Here is a 19,281-nt window from a genome sequence, read left to right on the forward strand (position 1 = left end):
ACTAAATCAGGTTAGGGACATTTGTAGGAGTGATGGTAATTAAGCATTGGAACAACTTACCTAGGAGTGCAGTGAATCCTTCATCATTGGAAGTCTTTAAATCAAGACAGACATCTTTAGAAAGATATACTATCTTCACACTGCAGTTATAGCCCTGGCACAGCCAGTGTTGAGTGTTCTGTGGCCAGAATTTTGCAGAAAAGCAAACCAGAGTTTGTAATGGTTTCTTCTGGCTTTAAGCTCTATCTTTGTGAGATATACTTTCCCTATTTCTAACATTTATTCAGCAAGTATCATTACAGTTATATGGCATATCAAGGCAAAGCTCAGACTGAAGTTTTAAAGCAGAAAGGTGGGGAGATTGTGATTAATCATGTAACTCTGGGTGTGTATTCATATCACATAAATAACATCCTCAGTTGCTTAAACTAAGAGGTTGGGCTTCTTCAGTAGTTAGGGAAGAAGAGAGAGAAGCTCCTTCAAAGCGCAGCTGATGGTAGTCATCACTCTCTCCATCGCCCACACAGGTCGATCTGGAGACATGCCTCCAAAGATTGGCTGTTGTTTCATTACAAAGTCCCTATCAAAAAAAGGAAGTCCCACCCTTTTCCCTGTCCCAGATACTGTATTTTTTGAACTGGCAATTAATAAAAGAGATAAAAAAATGTAATTTTCTACTAGATCAGTTCCCTTTTATGGTTTACAATGCAGTAGCATGAATTTTGTCACAGCATGAGTAAAGGGATACAGATATGTGGCCAGGAGAAGGACAGCATGGCAGGCCTGGCCTTTGGGCATCACCCTAGACTTGGACAGTCGCATGCAGGTCCAGAAACTTCAGTTTTAGGGTCTCACATCTGGAGCTGTGGTCACGATTTTTCTTTACACCTGAGAATTAGGTAGGGGTATAGAGCCATACTCTTCCCATTAATTCAGTTTTTTTTTTATCAGACTATAAAAGAACATGACCTGTCAGCTTCATTTTCTGTTGGTCACCAGAGAATATCTTGTTTTGCTTTTTGAGTTTCCTAAAGCACCCTGTGATCTGGGAACTTCCTGCCATCTGAAAGGGCTGGATGGGTGGAAAGGAGGTGAGATAAATGCGGCCTCCATTGTTATTATATCATTTCCTGTGCTTAAGATATACCTTCATCAGGAATTAAAATAAAATTCCTGGTGCTCTGAAGAAGCTGATAGCAATATTTGTCTGGTAGTTCTGGAACAGTTAAGATTCTTGAGGCTTCTGTGTCTTCTATGTCCATAAAGAGATGTAAGTGCCATCTCTCAATTGAAATTAATGAGAATTAGGCACCCAAATATCTTTGTGGATTTGAGCCCTCATGTTCTAATTACTGTGGCAATTAAATATGCTGAAAAACAGGTTCAGCTGCAGGAACCTTGTCTACACTAAGGCCTGGTGAAATATTTATGTAAATTTTCTTTCTAGACATGGCTTGAGTTTGCACTGATGACTGTGCAAAACCTCTCTGATTGTAGAGGACGTGTACAATATGGAAAGTCCTGAAACTAAACCTGTGCACTTGGCTTAGAAAAGGTTATAAGATACATATTCATGAACTGTTTGTTTTGCTGAGTGAGACAATATAGTTACAAACAAAATAATAGAAGATAAAAATAACCCACTCTTACGTAATGCAAATAGCAGAATATAGAAGAAGCTGATTTTTTCCTAAATAGCTTCTGAATTAGATCTTCACAAATCAGCTGATCTGTTCACTGTACTGATTTCTCAAGGCCACAAGACTATAGATCCAACATTTATGTAATAGCATATACATCTAAATCTTCTTTTATTTCTTTCATAGAGAAAGAAGAAAATAAAATGACTGCCTGTTTAATTTGCAGAATCTTAACTGTTTGGGGCCAATATAATTACCAATATTATTCTTATGCATATACACACTACTGAAGCACTAATGTTAAAGAAGACACCTTCATTCTGAATTTTCTAACTTCAAAGTAATGAAATCCCTAACTTCAATACCACAATAATGTACTTTTCAATGTTAAGTACCTAGTCCTAGTGTCATTGTATAGAACAACCTTGGCCAAAAAAGCCCAATTAGGCCATGTAAATGAAGTGCGTTTTCAGCCAGTCCTACTGGGAAAACCAGCTTTGTCTGAATGGTTGTAATTACAGTTGATGGGGAAGGGGGAAAACAAATTTGCTATGCATGAGCCCTTCCCAAGTAGCCTTTTTTTCTTCTAATGCTTATATCTCAAATAATGGCATTACGGAGGAAGAGAAAAAAGGACTTTCTCCTTACACAGACTGTGTTAAAATGCATCTCTTTAAGAGTCTGAATGATACTTGAAGTTTGCTATAGGAGAGGTGCTACTTTCTCTGATGCATCCTTTTGTTTACCTCTCTCTGCCTGAGAGCCTCATTGGGCTCCTTGTCATAATTAGCAGCCTAGGTGTACACATCTCCCTAAAAGCTACCCTTTGTAGCTTATTTCAGGCAGGCACTTCCATTTTCATATTTGAGTCCCTTCTTTTGATTCACACCCTCAGCTACACCTGCGAAAGCTCAATCAAAAAGTGATGTGCAAAATACCAAAAAGTGTGTTTTTTCTAGAATTTCCAAGGTGTTACTCTTTCTTCTCCATGTCTGCTCTTGAGAATGCACACCCCATCGTTGGTCTGGATTCATTCTGTGTGTTGCATCACCTGCATGCATCAAAAAATAGGAGTTCATTTTTCAGTGCACTGAATTTACTCATCTGAATTTGCATCACAGTGTGCGCCTTGCTCACTGCATCTCTGGATTGCTAGTTGGGCTGTCTCTAGCTCCTGACAAGGAGAAATAGGGCACCAGTACAATTACCTCCAGGGATACTTCCTATGTGCAAGCCATTCTGGCTTCTGTGACTAAGGGCTCATGAAGGTCACATATAACTTTCTTAGATAGATCTTTCAAATGTTCCGTATTTGTTTTTACTGCTTTGATTCCTAAATTGTCCAGATTATTTTCTGTCCATATCCTACCCACTAGTCATTCAAAAAGATGCCTCTTTCCACAAATATAAAGCTATTAATCACAAATGTTCTATTTACAAGTCACTGTATGAGTGACTCTTTCATATATTAATCATAATGTAGTACATAGCTTTATTTCCTTTATTTAAAAATAGCTAATGATCCTCAGTTCAATGTGTATGTTAATGTCAATAATATCAGTGTATTTTGCAATGTTAAACATCTAAGGGAGAAGGGATTGGTCAGATGAGTTACTTGGTTTGAGCTGTTTTTTTGTTCTGGTTTAGGATTTTTTTGTTCCATTGATGCATACTCTGAGTGGTATATAAGTATAGCATATACAGCAAAATTGCCAAAACTATCCAGGTTTTTCACCAGCCTATAAAGGGTATTTTTTGCCATTGTTAAATAAGAAGTCTAACACATAAATATTTTAGTATGTCATAAGGTAACTGTCTGTTTTATGTGAGCAATGAAAGGATCTAAAAGCAGTGGAGTCAGGAAGGATGAAAAAAACACCGAAGTAGTAAAGACTATTTTTTTTGCCCTCTGTGGGATCAGTTTGTCCAGGCATTGAAGTAGACAAGGACACACATGTTTTTTGGGTCATGATCTTCACTCCACCACATCAAGATCCCGAGTGCAAAGGAACGCTGATCCACCAGCATTATTTTTGCCTGATTCACACTGTGCTCAGTAAAACCTTGTGTATGGGCATGTGATTCAGCTCCTGAAGAGTGAGAGGTATGAACAGAAATGAGGTTTCTAAGTGAGAGAGCAGAATGAAGTGACCTAGGGCTGCTGCCACTTGTGTAAGTTGGTGTGCTCTTCCCTAAAGGAATTACCATTTCCAAAGAAACCGTCTTTCAAGACTAAGCAAGCTCCTGAATAAGTTTAAAGGATGCCTACAGTTGTTTCATGTTTTTCAACAGACAGTGGCACTGCCATTTCACAACTAAAGGACGTGGTTTATATTAATCTTGGTGACATCAAGCCTTAGTGTTAACCAAGGTGGCATTCTTGTTAGGTTACCTGTTTCCAAAGACTAAGCATTAGAAGAGGTATCATATTTAAATATCAGATGTGTGGATGTGTATTTATTCCTATGCAGAGGTCAGACAGAAAGTGGGTCAGGGTGCACTTCTCACTTAGATTAGAAAGCTCCTTTGAGTCATTTCAGTTCAGGAACAAGTTACAGCAGTTGTGTATACTACTGTAGAACTAAGAAGTCTCCAAATGGAGAAACTGGGTCCTGAGCAACTGGCTGTAGGTGGCCCTTCTTGAGCAGGGCGATTGGACAAGATGACCTCCAGAGGTCCCTTCCAGCCTCAGCCATTCTGTGATCCTCTGATTCTGTGCACACACTGACCTTTCTGCCTTTTGCTCTAAAAATCCCCCAGTCCAAGTTCAGGAGCTGAAGCAAGGCCAATTTCTGCCCATCAGCGATCACTCCTGGCACATAGTGGTTCATCAGATCACGTCTCTGCAAGATGAACTGGTTCATGATACAGAGGGCATGGCCAGATTAAGGTAAAATTCTTCCTCACACAAAGCATTGCACGCTTTGAAAGTTAGATAGATTAGTTTGGTTGAATGTGGTTATTTGTGTGTCCTTGTGTGTGTGCTTGGAAGAGCTTCATAGGAGACTGATAGAGAACACTAAAGACCGTGTGTTACATTGCCGTTTTTATTTTCATCGTGATTTTCCCTCCATTTATAATTGGAAATAGTGTCAGCATATTGGTATATTTACCAATGTATTTTGTGTCTGAGATTACCAGTAGTTATTACTGCCCCTCCTGGGCCATATATTGTGCGTATGCATTTGATGTTCGTATTGGAACGGAAAGTGCACTTTCTTGCAAACTGAAATATATATATATATATTTGAAAGATATTTCCTTTCCCTAAACCTAATTTGAGACCTCACATCAGTAGCTATGTAAATAAATCTTTTCTGCAATAAAAACATGTTGCTTGTAGTCTGTCACATTAAAATAAAGATCTGAACCCAGCGAGAAGTCATAAATGGAAAAGAAAAAAATATTTACAAGAAATCAAATGAAAGAAAACTCCTTTTGAGCCAAACACCTCAATTTTACAGAATTGATGCTTTATATTAGAAGATACTGTAGTGAGTTTTAATATTATGTCCAGAACACCACAATTACATAGCAATGAACCTTAGAAATAAAAGTACTTGCATATAGGACCTAATGTAAAGATGACTAAGATCATACAAATCCATAAAGATTTATAGCTTTTTTTTTTTTTTTTTTTTTTTTTTTCCGTTGACTTCAATGCACTTTGAACTGATCCAGATTAACCTTCCCAGAAACGCTGGAAACGCTGGAGGGAAGGCGAATATGGAACTGAGGCAGGGAGAGGTAGTGGCTCTGTCTGGCAGGGGGTGATGACAGGACAGGGGGCTCAGGTTGTTTTGATTTGCTGAACTTGCGGTTGAAATGTGGGAAGAAATGCTGCCACCTCTTTTATTGATATTTGTTGGGAGACACTCACTATATATTACTTCATATGTATGTGTATGTGCATGCGAGGTTTTTCAGAGCTTTGGATGAATGCCTTTTACATAGCATTTTTAAGATCAAAATCTATACAATTATGTGGATTCCTGCATGTAAATTATTTCAGGGAGTCTGGTGTTTTAGCATTTTTAATTTTCTAGTAGATTTTATGATAGTGTAAAGTGATAAATTATCTTCTGCGGCTGCCAGAGTTACTTAACTATCTGCAGACACACCATTAGCAGGAGCAATCTATGCCCGGTCAGTGTTCCTCATCCCCTCTCGGGAGACTGCTCACGGGGAAAGGAGTTTCCAGGCATTTCCATGCAGGGCCCTTCTGCCAGCAGTGTCACCAGGGCACTGGGGAGTCCTGGACAGCCATGGTGCGCTACGGTCAGGAGGACATTTTTCTACTAGGCAGTGGAGAAAGCTACCAAACAAGCATCGGATATTATTGACTTTCCATCACTACTGGCCTGTGTTAAAACCAGTGACATAGAAGAGAAAGGTTCCATTTCCCATTACCAGATATCCAATCCCTCTAGAAAACATCTGTTGAATCTGGGATGATGCCATGGTATTAGCTCTTCTGTTGCATGCTGTTTCATTGGCTATTCTCAGCACTGCCCTGTCTATCACAACGCATAATCTCTTTTCAGAGAAGTTTCAACCACATCGTTAGGGTCTCCAGTCTCGTTTCTTTGAAAATCAGTGGTAGTTTTTTGCCTTTGGCGCACAACTTGAAGTTTAGAAACTTGACTCTGTGCAGGGTGTAAGAAAGGGAACAAAAGTTTCCCGATGATTTCATGTGACAAAAGTTGTGCAAGGAAAAGAAGCGGGTCTGCAGAAATCCTGCAAGTTGCTGTGTTTATATTCCCAAGAAACTCACACTAGAGTGCCTCAGACACATAACTAAATGCTCCTCAAAATGCTCATTATTGAAGACAGTATAAGAAAATGGTCTTTAGAATTCATGTGATATACTACCAACTGGAGGGAGAATAATACAGAAATACTTTCTTGATGATGTGTGCTAAAGCAGCAGGCATTTAAGAGCAATGGATGTCAATCTCTGAGTTTTTTTTTGTGAAGAATTGCAATTTATGACGTGTTAGGGTAAACAGTTGGATTATATTTCTTAAATGCATGTTCCATCAGGTAAAATCATTGTGATTATAGGCTCTAGTACTTTAAGTAAGTAAGTTATGCACTAAAAGGCTGAAATTGTAAAACGAGTATGCTTATGCTTAACTGCTAATCCCCCTTTGTATCTATGCTGAGTAAACTACAAGAAAAGAGAAACTGCATTAAACAATAAAGGCATAAATGGCATGTTATGTCATCTTGATAAACAATGACTGTTATACTGTTTTCCTTCAAGAAGCAACTGTGACTGGCCTCTGTATTCTCCCTCAATGGAGAATGTGCCTGAATGTAAAAAAAAAAAAAATGGAGGATTATTTAGAAGTTACTTTGTTCATGCCTCTCAGTGAAAGCAGCACTCTCTTTGCATCTTCTCACTTTGCTGCTTTTCCTTCATTTCTTCAGCACTTATCTATTACAGAAAACTGGACTTGTTATTTCAAAAGCAACCTACTATCATGGAGACTATAAGTTTTGAAAAAAGTGAAATAAAGCTTGCTTTAAGTGGTTTTGCAAATGTTTGACAGCAGAAGATAATAAATGAAAATAAATCTCCGATATTTCTCCTAATGCAATTTGTGGCATGTCAACGTCAAAGGATTCTAACAACAAATCAACAAATATTTGAATGAAAACAATATACATAACTTATTTTTCTGTATTAGAAACAACTGTCAAACAATTACTGTATGACTTCATGAATTAGTTGGTTGTTTTGAAATATTCCTGCTAGAATAAAAAAAAAAAAAAGAAAAAGAAAAAAAAAGTCTATACGGGCCTTTGAGCCTGAACATATTGTGTCAATCATAAGCATATGCAATGTATCTAAGACATGAGGTAAAAATTTTCTTTGTAAATTATTTCATAAATAAATAATTTGCCTGAAAAAAGTTTATGAAAATATTTTTGCCTTTATTAAGTTCTCTACAGTTCTTTTGTGGTGAATATAAACAGATTGATATTGACGTCTTCTTGATCTGCTTTATTTTAACTTGAAATGCAGAATGTATCATGCAAGCATTTTTTACAGTGATACAGTGACAAACTTTTTCTGAGAGATACAGTACTTCATTAGAGTTGTCTACTTGAAACTATGAAGACATATTTTGTCCTTCTCATCTTTGCTTACGAACGGCTTTTGAGGTTTCATTTTAAAAGCACATGTACAGAGAGGCTTATGTCTTTTAAAAATACATCTCTCTAATGTTGTTCTACAGGTGAAAAAAGGTGTGTTTGTTATCAGGGTTTACATGTGTTGAAACCTGCGCTTTCACTGTTATCGATCTTCTTCACAGTTTGTCTGTTATAATGCGAATAAAATCTGGGAAAGCTGCAGCCACACATACAAACTGGCTGGGATTTAAGGTGTGGGGGGCATCATTTCCTTGTTTAAAATAAAAAGACATTAATAAGTCTCACTAGAGCAGAGAAGGGGAATAACCCTTGTTTAAATATTTTCCACTCAAGCCCTGCTTGTAAGATGCTTAGCCAAGTCATCAGACAAAATACCTGCTGATTTTAACCCTTCATATGCAAGACATCTGCCAAGTGAACAGTCACTTGGGGCTGACATACTCAGTAACTATAACAAAACCTAAATTGCGGAGAAGAGCATGTTTGAATTGGTGAGAATGGGACAAAAATACTTGCTTTTCAGAAATCTGCATTCACTAAAATTTGTGAAAGTGGTTTGTCTCTTCGACTGTGATTCAGCCATGGCATTTGCAGCTTGAGAAAAGGGAAAGGTTTGTGAAGTCAGGAAAGGTTCTCTGTGTGCATAGTAAAGAGGTGCTACTGAGCATGGACCTGGTACTAAAGTACCGAGGCAGACTTTCTAACAAACTTTAAATTCTGATCCTACTTTCCTTCGCATTCCATATATAAACATCTCTGCTGCTCCTAACTGATTTTCTGCTGATGGGTATGGAGGGAGTCCCACACATAATCTGTCAGTTCTCCTCTCCCGTTCTCGGGGATCCTACTGTGTGCCTCATCGTGCAACTATATTTTACCTTCATTTTCAACATGACAAGTTCACCTCTTGTATGTGAATTATTGCTTTTCTATTCATAACGTGCTTTATCAGGCAATCCTACAAAAGAACTTAAGGGGGAAATGTGTTACTGGGTGATTTACATGAGCAATTACTTTACAAATCTGCCAGTGGATTATACTAAACATGTATGAAGAATGTTTAAGTTTGGAGAGAGGGCTGCAAACGCCATACGTTGTACAGTAGGGCTTCATATGCGTCAGCGTGTATCTCTGAAGCTTTTACGCTTTACATTTCACCATGTATTTGAGAATAAAATTTTAAGGAAAAAGTTATGTCATTTCAGACATTTGGGGGGAAGCAGCTTCATCTCTCACACTGTAATGATTTAACTCTTTTCCAGCTTCTTCCTTTAGTAATGTGTTAGTAGTTGCAAGCAACCCGCGTGCATCTATTTTAATGTGAAATCAGTTTAAAATGACTTGCATGGGAGGAAAAACACGCCATATAAAGTCACCTAACTGCAGAAAATTGTATCCAAATGCCCAACAAATGTTTACATAGTTTTTAACGCCTACTATATTTGGGGTTTTAAAACCCTTTCACAGGAACCTTTTATGTACTGCTTCTTCTTAAGAGAGTGTTTTTACATTAACATACAGACTTCTGGCAATTTGTAGCATGGGAGAAATTGGAGTATTTTGAATTGGAAAGGTTCTGCACAAGCAGGAAAAGTTGTAAAGGTTTTCTCGGAGCAGCCTGGGACTGACTTGCGCCTGGTGTCAAAGAGCAGGCAGTAACGGGGAACAGTCATCCCCAGACCTGCAAAGTGTCAGTCCACCCGCCTCAACACCCGCACAGAGACGGGGAGTGGGGGTGGGAAAAAGGGACGAGAGACATGTCACTAAATCTACATTCCCCCGTGCCCCGCGCAGAGCTCGGGTCTCCCGCGGGAGGCAGCTTTTGCCGCGCGTGGGTCGAGCCTTTTATACTCCCCCCCCTCCTTTTTTTTTTTTTCTTTAAAAAAAAAAAAAAAAAAAAAATAAAAACAAATCCCGCAGGCCAGCAGCCGGCCCAAATGACAGCGAGAAGGCGGCGGCGCAACCCCCGCGGGCCGCGCTCGGGGCGCCGCCGTGGGCCTGCGGGCTATTCCTGCAGCAAGTTCGCCCGAGTCCCCGCGGCCGCGGGGCGCCGCGCCGCCCCCTCCGCGGCCCACGCCGGCCGCGCGCGGGCCCTGCGCGCCCCGGGCCGCGGCCCGGCGGCGGAGGCCGCGTCGCGGCGGGGCGGGGGCGGGCGGCCGGGGGGGGGGCGGTGCGGACCGCTCGGCGGGGCCGCCTGCACTGTCTCTTTAAGGGCGCTCCGTCTGGGGTGGCGCTTTCCTCCGCGAAGGCTCCTTTGATATTAATAGTGTTGGTGTCTTGAAACTGACGTAATGCGGGGAGACGGAGGTCCTGACAAGCGATAACAGTCCTGATAACGCGCCGGCCGCCCCGCGCTCCCAGGCCGCCGCCTCGCCGCCGGCGGGGCCGCCGCGCCGTGCCCCGGCCCCGCGCCCCCCGCCCCGCCGCGCCCCCGCCCCCGCCCCCGCACCGCACCGCCCGCCGGCGGCCGGCGGGCCCGTCGCCCCCTCCCCGCCGAGCGGGGCCGAGGGGGGAGGCAGCGGCGCCGCGGCCCCCCGCCCCCCCCCCCCCCCCCAAACACCACCCCCCCTCCCTTTCCCCCGGCCACCGCCACATAATCCGCGGCCAACTCCGCCGGCAGCAGGAGACGGTTCATGGCTCACGCCGCGGCTCCACCATCTTCCAGGCTGCCGGGGCTGTTGCTGACGGTTAATCAACAGGTAAGGCGCGGGGGGGCGCGGGCGGGGGCGGCCCGGCGGCGGGGAGGGCGCCGCGGCCGGCGGGCCGGGAGGGGGCGGCGCGGCGGAGGGGTGGGGGGGGGGGGAGGTGGGGGTGGGCGCGGGGTGGGGGTGCGGCGCTCGAGGCGTGTGCCCCCCCCGGGGGTTTGGGGGGGGGGGGGGCAGCTCGGGTGCACCCCCCTCCCTCCCCCCAAAACACCCCCCCCCGCAAAAAAAAAAAAACCACCAACCAACAAAACAATACCCCAAACCAAAACAACAAACAAAAGCGGGGGGTGGGTATAATCACAGGGAGCGGGGGGTTGCTCGGATTTCACAGGGCTTTTTTTTTTTTTGGTGCATCGCCCCCCCCCCCCCCCCCCCCCCGCTTTTCCCCCCCGCCGGTGGGTCAAAGCCATGTGTGATGGCTGGAAATTGGCGACTTCAAAACCGCGGTAGCCCCGCTGGAGTCGGGAGGGTCAAGTTCAGCGGCGGCGGCGGGCAGGGGGAGCAGCCCCCCGGCCCGGAGGCGGGGAGGGGAGCGGCGGCGGCGGCTGCGGGCTGGTGCGGCTCTGCCCTCCCCTCCGCGCCTCTCCGCGCCTTATCTCCGCGGCCGCCGATTCCCCGGCACCGGGGCGCTCCGGGGGGAGGGGAAGGGAGACGCGGGGGGTGGAAGTAGAAGACGAGCAAAGAGGGTTTGCATCCGATGAGCTGCAGTCGCACAGTCCTGCCGCTCCTGCCGCTGCTGGAAGTTTTAATGGGGATCATGACAAGCGGGGCACAGAGACACCATCATGAAGAGTAGTAAGTTTGGGAAAAAGTTTTTTTTTTTTCTTTTTTTTTTTCTTTTTTTTTTTCCTTTTTTTTTTCTTTTTTTTTTCTTTTTTTTTTTTTTTTTCCCCTTCCCCGTTTCCTCCTCCTTGCCCGGGGACACACCGGGAGAGGCCGGGTGCGGAGCTGTGCTGCGCCGGGAGGGGGGCTCGGGGTCCCTCCCGGTCACACCGGGGGAAAAGGCGACATGGTGGTGGTGACTTTTTTGTTTTGTTTTGTTTTGTTTTTTTTGAAATCAGAGCGCAGAGAGACGTAAAACTTTTCCCTCTTAAAGGCGAAGCTCTGCTCTCAGCGCTGCGTCCCCACGCTCGGCTCTCCCCTGCCTGCCACAACTTTGTGGAGCGTCTCACTTCTTCCCTCCCCCGCCACCCCCCCACCCCCCTTCCCTCGTCCTCGGGGGCTGCCGGCGGGGGGCTGCTCCCCGCTGTAGTTACCCGCGTGTTTGCTTTTCGCAGGGAGGAATGAATGGAGGCGAGGCCGGGGATGGAGGGGCTGCGCGGCGGCGGGCGCTCCGCGCCGGGGGCGGCCGGGGGGGGCCGGGGCCGGGCAGGGACGCGAGCGGCTCCCCAAGGGGGGCTTGACATTTCGGGGGCTTTGTTTATCCGCCTCCCTGCTGCAAATCAAGGCGCTCAGACATCCCGGCACTCCTACGCGGTTTCTAGTGGGGCCCGCTAGCCTCCTTTATATTTTATCTTTTTTTTTTTTTTTTTTTTTTTTTTCCCACAATCGGTTGTGTTTTCTGTCTGCAAATGACAAACTTCTCAAGCGCACTGACTGAGCTGTGGGGCTAGGTGATGAGTTGAAGTGGAGAGACGTCTCCCCTCCATCAGTCCTTCCTCTGCCAGCGCCAGTACCTTGGCAGGGCTGAGCCAGGGCACACTTGGGGAACCGGGGCGACAAATCCCCACCGAGGGGAAAATATTTTCCAGTAAAGAGAGTGTAAGCTATTATGTGGACCATGCAGCCTTCACTGCTTTTACAGCACGCAGCGCATTTTGAATGTTGATTGAAACAAACCAATAATTTAATACGCTTCAGGTTTTATTTAATCGAGTTCAGTAAGTCTCTCAAGGAACCATCAAACTTCTTTGCCATTCAAGCAGTCTTCTTCAGCTACGCAACTGAATCCTATGGATGTTGGTGGCATCATGTTACTTTCCTGTTGGTTTTAGGAAAAGTTGAACATTTAGAAAAGACTGCCAGAGTTAAAAATGCGAGGGGCAGCAAAGGAAAGTAGTGGTAAGAGCCAGTTTCTGACGTGGACAAAATGAGAATAAAAGTTACAGTAGTCTTCTGAACTGCAGTTTGTGTTTGCCTCATGTTCACAATATGTGTGTTAGGTTAGACAGCTCTCTCAGATATTCCACCAGAGTGACATTTAAAAAGAGCCCTCAAAAGAGTGAGGATTTTTTTTTTTTTCTAAGTCTATGAGTAAATACAGGGTTTGTTTGAGAACATCAACTATTTCCTGTAAATTGTGATGCTGACAAGACTGTCTGGAAATGATATCAACACTTTGAAAGATTTTTTTTTTTTTCTTTTTTAACCACCCAATGAAAGTTTGTTAATAACGTGGTTAAACCAAACAAGTGGAACCTTTCTCTGGAGAATGGGGAAAAGAAAAGTCTTTTTCTCTTTTTCCTCTTGAAAAAATGTATACCTGCTTGAGGTTTGCCACACAGAATCAATAATGCTGGAGTTGAGTAGTGCATCAGTGCCTATATACAAGTTAATCCACAGACTGTTTGTGGCAACAGAAGTCTGCTTCACCTATTTAAAACGAAGAGAGATTAGATATGAGAGGAGTAGTCAGTTTGTAATCCACCCTGTTGTGATTATCGCTTTTCTTTTTTGGTTACATATAATAACTTTTCTCCAAAACTTTGCATATACATAGTCACAACAAAGTAAGCAAAGGGCAAAGTTGCATCAGCTTTTAAGTTTTCATCTTTTGTCTGTGGTCCTCTAAAAAAGACTCTAAATAATGCTGGGCAATCTCTGCCTGTGAGAGTATGGCTTTATTTTTGCTTTATTTCACAGTAATGGTAATAAAGGAAAAAAAATTGTAAATGACAACTTCAGAGATCTGAGACTTCTTTGGGCATCAAACATGATGCAGCCAGGTTATTCTCTTATATTTTTAATGCATTTTTAACATAATCTGTATGGTAACTTTGTGGGTTGCCTTATATTTTTATCGATGATTAAGTAAATTCAGTATTATTTTATGAATACCTAGCAGGATTATTTTTCTTCATGTGTTGTCTATTTTTTGTAGTAAACTTTCATAGTATGCACTGTTGTCATGCATGCTTTGGCTGCGTGTGAAGAATATTATTATTCACATATCATGATCGTGCATTAATAACAGAGTAGTAGTAATTCCCGTGTGTGGACTTGAGTGTCTGTGAGATGCAGTGGTTGCTTGTTAAATCTCAGTATTTCAATCATACTATATTTTAATGCTAGTTGACACATAGGGTTTTATATTTTCAAAGCATTGTGCAAACAATGACTAATTACTTTCTGTTCATGCGAATTACCTCTTCTAGCACTTTATCAGGCAGTTGCTTTGAAACAAAACTATTTTACATTACAGTGTGAAAGAGTTAAAAAATTAGCAAAGACGTTTAGGAAAAACCCAACATTTTAATTACAAACAGGCAACTTTGGGTATGTATTTAAATTTTTCTTTTTATGTGGAACTTTCCTTCTAAGTTTGGGGGGGGCGTATGTGTATGAATATTTATGTCTCTTACAAACTCTTGACAATATTTTAATGTAATAATCTTAATGGAAACATTCTCAGATCTTAACTGCAGCCACACTGGCAGTATCGCTTTAATAAAGGTTTGTGGGTAACACCAAATATAACATTGTGAGAAAGTTTATGGTTAAATATTTTTGAACATGACAGGCTGGGAATCTGACAACCCTTTTTGTTAGGTGAAAGTAAAGTGGAAATAAATTACATTTTTAATACAGTTTCAGTTAAAACAAACTGCCACCTGGTAGTAAAAGTATTGGCCTTGAACAGAAATATATTCTGATTAAGATATTCTAACTGGTGTGTAAAATGAAGCCATTCATTCAGTAAACTGACAACTTTCCAGTTGGTGTTTGCCCTTGCTTAATTTAGTTTCCTCAACACAACTAGTGAGGTAGTCTGGGTCTGTTTTTGGCAGTTCTGGGCGACTGTAAACTCAGGAATTTTTGTCCCAGATATTACACCTCAGGAGTTAAAAAGCAATTGGTTAAAAAGAATAGCAGGCAGGTATGAGAAAAAAAGTTTCTTTTTTGTTTCTGAAACTTTCTGAAGTTCTTACCTAGTAAGAAAACAATGCTATTTTCAAATACTGGTGATTAATACTATAACCAGCGTAGTCTGCACCCATCTATTGTATAAATACCATTGCCTGTTGACCTTTGGATACATTAATTACAGCATATCTGGTCTAGGTTCTACTATTTTTGTCTGTCCAGAAGATAAATAAAAGTGCCCTTTCCAGTCCTCCTGGAGAAGAACTTTTTTTTCTTGGTACTGTCATGAATTACGGAGTTCTGTTTCCTACCCTGTGCCAATGAAGTTCTCTCTTGACTTTAAAAAGATAAGCCTGCATGCAAAGAGAGAATATTTGATTACTTTAAGACTATTTTTGCTTCAGTTTTTATGGTACGTACAAGCTTTCTGGGCCTTGCTTTTTTTGGATTGTGTGTTTGCTAATTAAAAGAAAAACACGTAATGAGTTATATCAGATGATGTGAAGGATTAAAGTATGATTACACCGTTAAATAGTAAATGTTTACAAGGGCAAGACATGCAACTACATTTTTCAGATTATGCTTATTATTCACTTCTTGATGTTGTTTTGCACCTAATCAATAAAGGCCCTTCCAGAACACAGCTCCTCAGCCAGCTGTATACGTGCCCAGAACATAAGAAACGCTGCTGGGGCAGAGGAGCACGGGGAGGGGGGAGAGAAGCGGTGGCACATTATTCTGACTTCTTGTCATGCAGACCAAGGCTTAAATGAAACACGGAGCAATGGGAGAACCACTACCGTGGTCTCGATTTAAGTCCCCAGTGGACATTTTGTCACACCCCAAAAGCATTGCACAACTAAACACCATTCCACTTGATGTGTCGTCCGGAGTCAGTCTCTGATTTGGCGTCACGGGGTTTAGAAGACTGTGATTTAGGTGAACTGGCGTAGCTGCGTGTAAGAAACTTTGTTTAATAGCCATCTATGTTTTATTCATGTTCTGTGCTATCAAATTCTTATTTTCTAGTACCTTTAAAGTGGTTCTTTAAAATTTAATAACACTACCAGTGGAAAATACATCTAAAATTTAATAGAAATTGCTAATCTTTCTATCGGTGATTTTTATTGCAGTCCTGCTGCATTAACTAAGGAATCTTACTCCTGCTGCAGATCTCTGTAAATGGATTTTAAAAAGCTGTAGAGAGAAAATTCTTCACTAAATTGCGTAGCTGCCACAAGTGGCGTTTCCCTAGGACGTTCCTACAGAACCCAGTTGGTTCCATCCCGTAAAGCTTGGTGGAACTTCTCCGTGCTTGTAGGGGATGCGTGTGAGTACAGCAGCTACAATAGGATTATTTTTGCCTTGAAAACAGAATTATTTTGAACTGCAAGATTTAGTGCTAATAGTAATTTTTACTTTCTTAGCTGCAGTTCACGCATGTCTTATTTCTCGTAAGTCTGCCTTCTTTCCAGGCTCAGATCAACTCTTTTTTTTCCCCCTTAAATTTATTTTAAAATATTTAATTTTTAAAATGTTACTAGCCCTTTAAAAACCTGTAATAAATGCTTTACAAGTGGCTAGACACCTTCCCTGGTGGTTTAATTTATACAAGCAGGAAACTTTCTCTCCTTCTTTCTCTCTCTCTTTCTTGTTTTCTTTAAACCAACTGACGTAATGCCAAACTTTGCTTTAAAAGAACAGACAGAAGTAATTGGTAGCTTTTAACTTTTAATAATGTTCTGGATTGGTTTTAGTGGCCAAACTGCCATTTTTTTAAAATTCAAGTAAAAACGGGCTTGTGGCCTGAGGAAGAAAGGCCCTGTTGATGCAGTTATTTTTATTCTTGTTTTTCAATCTGTTATTAAAAATCTTTCCTGCTGAGCTCTGCTGGATTTCTCCAATTGCTCTTTGTGATGGCTGGTGCATTTCAGGTTACGGTAACTTAAACTGTTTTCTGATTTTTATTTTTTTTTTTTCCCCATGGGCATTTTGAGATGCTTTATCCCTTTTCTGTTTTTCGTTTGATGCCCCTCCCCCCCCCCACTTCTCTCTCCCCCAGCACCCAAGGCCTTCTTTTGGAGAAACAATTTATTTTGATTCATAGAGGAATAATATGTCAAACATACTTTTGGTCACAGTTCAGTGAATATTATTTTCCTAGTATGAGAGTGTTTTACACCTGTTAGTGACGCTGATTGGGAAGATATTCACTGCCCATTGCAGAAGACAGGAGAGATCATATCTTTCCGAGCGGCCACTTTCTGTGCGTTCTCCACCCCATATTTTAAAGCTAAACCAGATTTAAAAATATGTTTAGTAATAGTCTCTAGCGATCTGTATCTGTTTGTGTTAAGCTATCAGAAACAGGAAGACCCAACAAAAGGGTTTTTTTAAAATTAACTGTACTTAAGAAAATCCACTCTGCTCTCTTTTCTTTCCTAATTTCTTTATTTTGCTTAGAGTTTTCTGGCTTATTTCATTAACTTCTCTTCTACGTCTGCTGGGGTTTTGAACACGAGCAAACTTTCTACGGTAAAAGACTGAGTTGGGCAATAGACTTTCTTGACGAAGTTGACGTCAGGACGACTTCATAAGTTGGCAAGTAGGGAAATCGTTCAAAGACCAAGTTGGCTTGTGCCAGTTTTCCCTTCCTTTAGGGGAGACACTCCACCCAGTAGGAGGTTACCCCACCCAATGTGGAGAGCTATAATTCAGTGGCAACAGTTTAAATGTCAATCCTCCCTAGGGTTTAAACCCAGACTTGTCTTGCCTCAATCTTTATATTTAATCTAACATTCAATCTGTTGAAGTAACATCTCATCTTCATAAGCACTTTTTGGGCCTGATCCTGCAGTTCTCATTCTTGAAAAATACTCATTGACGTCAGGGGGGACGTTTGAATTCAGTAAAGGCTGCTGGATTGGCCTCTGCAGAGTTGTGTGTGTCTGTGTCTGTCTGTAAGTAAGACTGTGTCTGCCTGATGAATATTGTATAATCTGTGGTGTTAAAGATGAAATTGTGAAATACTTCCTTTGTAGTCTTAAAAATCTGAAGAACTCCTGGAATCGTAATGCTGTAAAACAGATTTTCCTCAGTAAGTGAAGTGTACTTACTTTTATTTAGTATTTTCCCAGATTAAAATATGAGTTAAAAAAGTTCCAACTCTGAAGAATTTAAGGTATTTCTGCCATTTCTCTGTATTTCTTTATAGCATGATGTAGACATATTTTTGAATGCTGCTTTTGGCAATTTTTTCATCTCTAATGGAAGATGAACATCACAGCCTGTAGCTTAGTGCCCATAATAAACATTGGGGTACTTGGGTAGTACTGAGAACTCCCAAGGAGAAATTTAGTTTGGGGTGTTATGAAAGCCAACGTGTAATTTTTATAGGTATGTTTTATGTTATCGTGGCGTCTGTTCTCAAGCATCCTTTTCAGATCCCCCATTGCGTTTAGTGAGGCTGACAATGCAGGAGGGAATGTATAATTTGATATTGTAAAAATGTTATAGAAAAAGCACTAATATGTCCATCTCTGCATTTGAATGCCAGCATTTTTAGTTTACTAATACATCTGAAAAAAAAAAAAAAAAAGCCTTTAAAAGATGATGTTAAAAATCATCAATGTGCTTATATTTCTCAGCAAGATTTACTTCAACAATATGCTTCAGTTTTGCCTCAAACCATTTCAAGCCACCTCTGATCCAAGAATGTACCAGTTCTTGGTTCCTGGAAGATTAAGCATGACAGTTTCTATTATATAATGAACAGCAGTATTGTTTGAACAAAGGTAACATATTTTGATTTGTGTACTTTTTTTTGGCAGCTGGCACTAGTGTAGGTCTAAAATGAGTGGTGATCTAACAGTGTAAATATCTGAATGTTCTTGAAACACACAGTATAGATGTAGTGTGTTTAAATCATTGAATCTATCTACCTATATTATATAGAATGTATATGTATGTGTATATACAAAGCCGTAAATGGTGTGTTCTGTTATCTGTAGCCTTCAAATGTGTATCCTTTGGGTATTCCTGACCTACTTTGCGAAGTCTGCAAGTCTGAAATACTGAAACTTAAAAAATTAAACATACAGATTGGTGGTTGACAAAAAAAGCAGGGGGGAATTTTTGCTAGTAGTTAATTAAAAAAAAAAAAAATAGCATACTCTGCCTAGACAGATACCTTGCAAACTGCTTTTGGATATCCCAGTGAGTTTACTGGGATTATTTTAAAAAACAAATTCTCAACTAATCTAAGAAAAGTTTGAAGTAGATACTGAAGTTAAGTATCGCCTAAAATTCCTATGTCCAGATGTGGTTTAACGTTTAATGGAAATTAAATGAGTTAGGATAAAGCAATTTTCTTTGGGGGTAGAAGGTTTTCAGTGTTTCCGAAGTATGATTCTTTGTAACTTTCTCGTACCCTGCTCTTCAAGCAAATGCTGTGAGTTACGTGGAACATCATCCAAAACTCCCTATGCAGATAAAATGTTGTTTCATGAATTCTGTTAATGAAAGAAAGATTCCTCCAATTTCAGTTTACTAATCTGAAGGCAGTTTTTTTTTTTTTTTTTTTTTTTTTTTATTTAGTGTTCTCATGTTTAGGTGTATTGAGTACGCTCATCAGACGTTCACCAGCTGCAGTTACAGAGTATAAACCAAAAACGCAATACATGCTGTTCGTT

The 19,281-nt window shown here is 41.3% G+C and overlaps 1 protein-coding gene across 7 annotated transcripts in view; it reads left to right on the plus strand.

Moving 5' to 3' along the window:
- The window catches only part of TRPS1 (transcriptional repressor GATA binding 1), a 245,206-nt gene that overhangs the window by 15,698 nt on the left and 210,227 nt on the right, over window positions 1-19,281 (plus strand). For 3 of the 7 annotated variants that reach the window (XM_042785749.1, XM_042785752.1, XM_042785753.1), the window contains exon 1: window positions 10,331-10,501. The exons of 1 other annotated variant lie outside the window; for it this stretch is intronic. The gene's annotated coding sequence lies outside the window, so the exon portion shown is untranslated. Of the gene's footprint in view, window positions 1-4,400; window positions 4,531-10,330; window positions 10,502-11,126; window positions 11,303-19,281 lie in introns of those variants that run through there. 3 more of the 7 variants (XM_032993547.2, XM_042785754.1, XM_042785750.1) reach the window with 3 other exon arrangements.

Source organism: Tyto alba, unplaced genomic scaffold (assembly GCF_018691265.1).
Source record: "Tyto alba isolate M040663 unplaced genomic scaffold, T.alba_DEE_v4.0 Super-Scaffold_9, whole genome shotgun sequence".
Lineage (NCBI taxonomy): Eukaryota > Metazoa > Chordata > Aves > Strigiformes > Tytonidae > Tyto > Tyto alba.